Source organism: Eptesicus fuscus, chromosome 2, assembly GCF_027574615.1.
Source record: "Eptesicus fuscus isolate TK198812 chromosome 2, DD_ASM_mEF_20220401, whole genome shotgun sequence".
Taxonomy (NCBI): domain Eukaryota; kingdom Metazoa; phylum Chordata; class Mammalia; order Chiroptera; family Vespertilionidae; genus Eptesicus; species Eptesicus fuscus.
Window position 1 is genome coordinate 45156979 of NC_072474.1, and position 8082 is coordinate 45165060.

The 8082-nt window shown below is 37.0% G+C and overlaps 1 long non-coding RNA gene across 1 annotated transcript; it reads right to left on the reverse strand.

Annotated features, from left to right (window-relative positions):
- Window positions 1–273: 273 nt before the first annotated feature.
- LOC129150705 (uncharacterized) lies at window positions 274–7349 on the reverse strand. Its single transcript, XR_008557431.1, has 3 exons — window positions 7207–7349; window positions 2519–2578; window positions 274–397 (listed from the first exon to the last, which is right to left on the reverse strand). It is a non-coding gene; the product is annotated as an uncharacterized LOC129150705 (long non-coding RNA).
- Window positions 7350–8082: the final 733 nt, after the last annotated feature.

Genomic DNA, 8082 nt, shown 5'->3' on the forward strand with positions numbered 1-8082 from the left:
TTAATTTTCCTTTACTCTTTGTCTTTCAATTAGACAATAAAAGGGACTATTTTATAGTCCAGGTTAGTGAGCACCTTTGGAATGCTCCAGGGATGTGATAAAACTATGACATGTGTAACACCTCTTAAGACAGAGATGCAATGAGTTTAAATTTAATGCACTGATTTTCCAATTAGTGACTGATTCTGTCCCCAAAAGGAATAATTTCACAATATGGGATAGAAGATAATTCTAGAATGCAGTTTTTTATTTCACCCCCTAACCCTACCTCCATCAGCTCAGAGATGTAAAACAGACTTAGGTGTCTAGGTGACCTGGATTTGGCTTGACTTCATCACTGGATAAATGCTGTGACCTCTGGAAGTCACTCAATTTGTTTGTGCTTCAGTTTCCTTATCTGTAAAAAGAGACATTTAGATTTATTTTTTTAATTTTGATTTTAAATGTCTAGAAATCAGATTTTGTAAAAAAAAAAAAAGTGTTTTTATTGATTTTAGAGAGAGGAAGGGAGAAGGAGAGAAACATTGATCGGCTGCCTCCTGCACACCTCCTACTGGGGATCAAGCCACAGCCCATGACTGGGAATCAAACTAGTGACGTTTTGGTGCACGGGATAATGCTCAACCAATTGAGCCACACTGGCCAGGGCCTAGAAACAAGATTTTTAAAATACAATTAAGGCTGACCGAAATGAATTTACAACTGCCCCCTAAGTATTTCTTTCTTAAGCAATCTTTTACAATGGTGTTTGAAGGTTAAAAAGGTTAGTAAATGCATTGTGACAATCATCTAACTAACAATCAATTGTGCTAAGTCTTCATTATTAATTCTTTATTCTCTCTTCAGCAAGATGACATTAAAATGTCCTATTGTGATATTTTTAATTCTTTTCTGGCAGAGTTAGACCTTGAGAGATATTGATCATACTTTTAAAGCTAATTATCTGAATAGATGGCACATGACATAGTTTATATAGCACATTTTATAAAGAAATAGTTGAAAGACGGATGGATAGTATTTACCATATACTAGTATGTGGTGCATTCTCTGTCCTTTCCCATTCTACTGCCCACAGTGGTTCTGCCTCAAAATTTATCCAAGTATTTTAAAAATCCATTCACATTTCTGAAATTATAAAAGTAATGTAAGTCCTAAACTTATGACATAGTAGTAAAGTAGTAATTCTGGTTTATTTGTCTAAAAATTGCCTCGTTCATTCAGTCTAATATTTGTTTGTGTTCTTTACATCCACTGGTTTGGGATTTTTATTCCTTACACTAGTGATAACCTTTGTTTTGAGAATTTGCCATGGAAGACTATCACATGAGGACTGATGCTTGGCAACCTTGAGGAATTACAAGAAAAATCTTGGTGCCCAGCCGGCTTGGCTCAGTGTTTGTGCATCGACCTATGAACCAGGAGGTCGCCGTTCGATTCCTGGTCAGGGCACATGCACGGGTTGTGGCTTGATCCCCAGTAGGGGATGTGCAGGAGGCAGCCAATCAATGATTCTCTCTCATAATTGATGTTTCTCTCTCTCTCTAATTAATAAAAACATACATTAAAAAAATAAAATAAAAAATAGAAAAATCTTGGTGAGAAGGCTTATAAACAAGAAGAAAATATGCCATGACTGTCATAGCCCTGCCCTAGAGTAAGCACTCAGTAGATATTTGCTAAATATCTGAAAGGATTCAATTACAATAGCAAGTTTTTAAACTCACTTTGAATGGTGATTGTCACAAAAAAAGTACCATCACAAATATTTCCTAGCGAGCAAATGTTATCACACCCCTTCTAATGTTTAAGATTTTATTATGCCTAGCAACAATATTGTGATTTAAGATTTGAAGACCATTTCATTGGGTGTAAGCCCCTGAAAGTTTAATAATTAGAACATTCTGGCTGTTCACGATTCCTGTGGAAATTTTGTTGATATTATCATTTCATTTTTTGTTTGTTTGTTTGTTTAGTATAGCAGCTTTTCCATCTTGGCACGTAAGCAGAAAGCTTCACTTATTATGGTTGTTTCACAGTTGAGTCCATCCTTTAACTTCCTGTTTTCACAATTTGCCAGCCAATCAAAGATATCTGTGGTTTTAAAGCATGTGTCAACTGAACAGATATCAAGAATAAAATGCACATATACATTCCAAAAGACTTGTGTCAAAATCAGTAAGATTGCACAAGGCAGGATCCTCGGATAGCATTTTAACAGACGAAAATGGTCAGAAATGAGTTCATTCAGTACAGTATTCGAGCTTTAATAAACCATGTCTTATCTCCTTTGACCAGTGGACAGCTTCTAACTGGTAAGGGTCCAAGGTAAGGCAAACAAAAGCAAGGAAACCTGTCTGCTTGGCTTCATACATCAGCAAGATAGCCCTATCGTACATCAACGGACAGGCTTCAAGTTGACAACAGGAAAAGTGTGACTCAGCTTATGCAAAAAGGGAAGTCCCTGCTTTGGGCTTAAACAATGGGCCCGTCATTTTACTGCTTCTCTGGTCTGTCTTACCTTTTCGGAAGCCCTGCAGGGGCAGAGGACTCCTTCTTCTCTGGGTTTTAGACTGAGACACTGAAATTAGAATTGAGAGAGAGGTATTATTTAAAGGGAGAGCAGAGCAAGGCAAACAATGTGGTACCTGTGGTCAGGCTGGTAAAATGACACCTTAAATTCCAGGAATACTTCGTTTGGGTACAGAACAGGATGGGCCCAGTAACAAGAACCACAACAAAAAAGCAGTACCAAATCTTCCTTGGAATAATGAGTCTCCTGGATAAATAAAACAAGGAAAGTCTGTGATATAATTACTTTTCTCCTCCCATTCTCACGTATCTGCAATTCCTACTGCAGAAGAGAAACCCCATCACCAGTCAGTAGCTACCTGCTCAAACACCACACACCATGCACATGTAGTTTATATGTTGTTATTTGAATTTTAGGAGATCCTATTTTTAAATTAAAAAATTTTTTTTCAATTACAGTTTACATTTAGTACTATTTTTTTTATTAGTTTCAGGTGTACAGCATAGAGGTTAGACAACCATATACTTTGCCAAGTATTTCTCCTGGTGCTTCCAGTACTCACTTACTATACATAGTTATTAAAATATTATTGACTAAATCTCCTATGCTGTATTTTATATCCCCATGACTGTTTTGTAACTACCAATCTGTACTTCTCAATCCCTTCACCTTTTCACCTAGCCCTTAAACCCCTCTCCCCTCTGGCAAACATCAGTCTCTGTATCTCTTAGTCTATTTCTGTTTTGTTTGTTCATTTATATTGTTCTTTATGCTCCATATATAAGTGAAATCATGGGGTATTTGTCTTTCTTTGACTGACTTATTCCACTTAACACAATACCTTATAGGCCCATCTATGCTGTCACAAATGAGAGATTCCATTTTTTTATGATCGAATAATATTCCATTGTATTTATGTACTACAGCTTTTTTATCCACTCATTTATTGATGGGCACTTGGGTTGCTTCCATTTCTTGGCTATTGTAAATAATGTTGCAATGAACATAAGGGTACATATATTCTTTCAAATTCGTGTTTTAGGTTTCTTTGGATAAATTCCCAGAAGTGAAATCACTGGTCCATAAGGCAGTTCCATTTTTAATTTTTTTTGAGGAACCTTTGGGAGATTCTTTAGTTAAGACCAATAATGCTGAAGGAAAATTACCTGTCAGACAACGGATCTACATCTTACACAGATCACACCATGAACACCAAATGGGTAGGCCTCCCTGGAGTCCACAGCAGAAAAAGCATGCTCTCCAAATGAACCACTTCAAGAGGTCTGTGGTCTTTTGACAACCTGACAAACATTACCCTCTACAGTTATAGTTGTTCTTAGTTCCTGCCTCAAGGCTCCGCCTAACTTTATTGTCTCTAGTTCCTCTTTATTAATTTTTGGGAAGCTTCCATCCTCTTCCTTTCTTTCGGTGTAGTAATAATATGGCAAATGTGGGAGATTAAGGTGTTTCAGTGAAACAGATTTACTAACAGGAACCAGAAGTGGATACATAAATGTTTCTGGGGTTTCAGAGTTTTATGGGGAAGATAATGACAGTTGTAAAATCATTATTGGTAAGAACATGAGTTTTCTGAAGTTTTACCCCTTTAGAGAATGTTGAAAAATATGTTTATTATTTTTTTTACTGAATCATTTCTAGAGCATGACAACTATATGTTATTGTTTTCTTGTGAATTGTTGCCATTATGTTCTGGTCTGTGGAATAGCAGCACCCCAAGAGGTTATGGTTTCTCACCACTGATAGAATCACATCTTCTCACCTTTGTGTTCTTGATACATAGGACCTGGGACCTGCCAATCACTTATTAAACATATTTAATTGAATGAATAAATTTTAACTATATTTTGATTAGTTATGTTGAAAAAGCTCCAAGGAAAAGAGAGATGTAAAGTGATAAGACCGGTAGAGAGCAAGGGTTAAAACCACAAAATTATAATTTCTTCTACTGGGCCAGAAATTGTAGTTTTGATTGCTCTCCTTTGGTTGCCAAAGAAATATAGAATGAAGGAAATAAAACCAGTTAAAAGAAGTCTTTGGTTCCAGCAAAGAGATTCTGTGAGTTTAAATGTCAGATTTAGATCATTTAAATGTATTATAGGGAAAAACATTTAGGAAATAGGAAAGATCTGACTTCATGCTTCTCATAACAATTCCATAACCTTCCCTGATCTCAGATTAGGGTGGAGCTCCGTCTCCTCTTCTCCCCACCCCTCCCCTGCCCTGTGCTGGAGTCCTGAACTTCTCCTTTCTCTGTTCCTGTTCAGCCTCCCACATCACATAACAGTAACTAAATGACTAAAGCCTTACAGAATTCACTGAGTGGGCCAAAAGCAAGTGCTCTGGCAGCTTGGCAAACTGACCATGTCTTCTGAGTCTCAAGGAGCAATCACTGGCTGAAAGTCCTTTACTGAGTTGAGAGAAGAAAGTGTGATGCATCTTTTTTCAAATATCCACTTTGCTGACTCCATCACCTCCTTCAGGTCTGGTCAAGTCTCACCTTTTCAATGAGGTCCACTCTGATGATGCAACTGCATGACCTTCAATCCTATATACTGGCATTCCTGATCTTTCTTACTCTGTTTTCTTCTTTCTATGGCAGTTATCATCTTCTACTAGCATATCTGCTTATATTTATCATCTTTTAACATACTATTATCTACTTATCATATTTACCATCTTCTAACTACTAGCATGTCGACTTATCTTACTTACCACCTTCTAACATATCTACTTATCATATTTAATTTCTGTTTCTGCCCTCCACTTAAATGTAACCTCTGCAATGGCAGGGATCCTAGTTTGTTTATTAACATATCCCAAGCATCAAGAACTCTGTGTAACATGTAGCAAATGCTCAATAAATATTTATAGAATGAATGACTATCAACCACTGCCCCTCTTTTATCTAAATTTTTGAGTGGTGCAGCTAGAATTTCAATGGAATTTCATAGAGTTTTTGTAGAAGAAACCAAAACCATATACAGGACAATGGGCCACAAATGAAATATCAAGGGAAAGTTCAGTTAAATTCAATTTATTAAGAATTTTTAAATTCCTGTTCTGGTCCAGGAACTTTGCTGGGTGCTGGAGAGACATAGATGCATATACTGTCACTTCTGCTCTCAAAGAATTTACCATCTGTTAGAAAAAATAGATGTACAAACAATACCCCATAAAACAATGTTATTTAGTGCTAAAATGGCAATGTAACCAAGAACAATAGAATGAGAAATTCCACTGAACAAAGAACAATTCCATTGAATAATTCTCTGTCTTAGTAAGGTAGCTAAAGGAGTCATAGGAGAGGGTTGATGGGTAAGGAGGCATCAAGAAGAGATCCAGTATTCTCTTTCCTCATTGGAATGACATATTTTCCTGCCTTGGGTATGGCAAGTCCAGCCAGCAAGTGAAGTGGGGAGAATAAATTAGTAAACTGGAACTTGCCTATTGAATCTCTTGGTTTCCAGTTTGCTGGTTGATTAAAGTACAGGTCTTCCCTTTTCATGTAGATTTCTGTAGTTTTAGGTTTCACAAAACTTATTTCTGCCCAGCCTGCTCAGTGAGGTTCTAAATATATTTGTCTCCTTGTGATAGCTTCTCATATACGTCATCTTTCCTTCTGTTATTTTAGAAAAACAGTCCGCTTCACATTTTTGGTATTGCTCTACTCTTTGTTATCTGTACCTTGCCTTATCATTTCTTAATGAGAACCAGATGGCAGATGACTCATCAGTACAACCATTATGACTTTCTTTGGTGCTCATAATTTCAGATTCCTGGCCTAACTGTTTCTTACCACTTCTGCTTCAGATGAGTCATATGACTTCAGGTGGTGGATTAGCATCACTGCTTTCTCTGTCTTAATGGGTTCCAAGTATCTGTTCTTTAGGCCTGATGACTGTTTAGAGGTTAGGTTGCTGAGCGGACCCTTTCCAGAAGAATGGGGGGTGGGGGAAAAAAAGGGGAAGTTCTGTTTTTGTGATCTTTCATTTCTATTGATTGGCCTATTTGTTGTATTGGTCATTGATTACCCTAAATATTTAAAAGCCATCCAAAGAGTTCACAAGTGAAGCCTTACAATGTATCTTAGGCATCTGCATCTATTTACTGTGCTCTCTGTGGCTTTGGAAAGTGAGAAACAAATGAGTTACATCTCTTCTTTGTGAAATTTTACTGATTTCTTAAGACAGAAGCTGGGAAACACAAGGGAAAGTCCCTAACCATCTGCCCACAGGGTGCTAGTAAGTTCCTCTGAGTCAAATTTGTTTTTTGAGTGCCCAGCTCCTAACACAGCGCTGCAAATACAGCAGGTATCTAATAGGTGTGGTGAATTAGTGAATTAAAAAAGGCATGAATTGGCCTGCTTAATGATATGAGGAGTAGTATGGAACCTGGCAATCCAATTTCTATGTCTGTAGGAAGGAAAAAAATCACACCAGTCCATTTTTTACTAATTATCAATATTGTAGAGTAAACTGGACGGCTGAGATTTTTAAAGTTCAACAAAATGTGTAACCATTAACATTCCTCCAATTTTATAAGAAGGGAAAATTGCCCTAGGAGTACATTGAGTAAGTACTACCTACAAAGAACAATTTGAGGGTCTGTACCTCAGAGTTTGTTGGATGCCTCCCACGACACTGCTTGCTGCTTACCTGGCCAGTGATCTCTCTCAGTAGCGCTGGTCTTCAAAGTCAAAGAAAAAGTATCTTCATAGCAAACATCAGTTGGAGTGATGAGAGAGGGTTCGGGATTTTCAAGCCTTCTCCTGTTATAGATGTTCTTTCCCTTTGGCTGGCACGTGGGTATAAATCAAAGGCTGAATTTCTCAAATTATAGTCTGTGGATTCCTGTACCACCATACTCCAGGCTCATCTGTCATTGTTTACGTCCATACCCTCTCTATTTGTTCTTCATGGTGTTTATTATTACCTAAAGGCACATATTATTTTAGTCTTTATGATCTGCCTACATCACTAAGAGTATAAAACTCCTAGAGGAACTGGTTTGTGCCTTGTTAGACGTGAAAATAGTGTAAGGTGTATACTAGATGTTCCATAAATATGTGAATAAATGAAGGAGTGTCATGATGTGAAAAAAAAAAGATTTCTGTAGACAAATTCATTTTTAAAATGCTAAATAAACAAAGAGTAATGAAGGTCTGGGGAAGAAGGAAGTTTGGAGGAAGAATGGCAAAAGAGGGGAGGATTTGCAAAGACAAATTTTTGCCTTACTTGCTATGCTCTCCTGGAATGTACTGAAAAGATACCATGGAATATGTATAGAGTCTTAGTTTGGCAGTTATTTCTTTCAGGACTTTGAAAATATCATTGCATTGTTTCTTGGTTTCCATAGTTCTGTTGAGAATTTACCTAGCATTCTTATCATTCTTTCTTTAAAGGAAATTTCTCTTTTTCCTCTGGCTGTTTTAAAGATATCTCTCCTTATCTTGTACTTTTAGCATTTTTTGGACTCTGATTTCTCAAGCATGATTATATTTGCATTTATCCTGTTTTGTTCATAGAACCTTC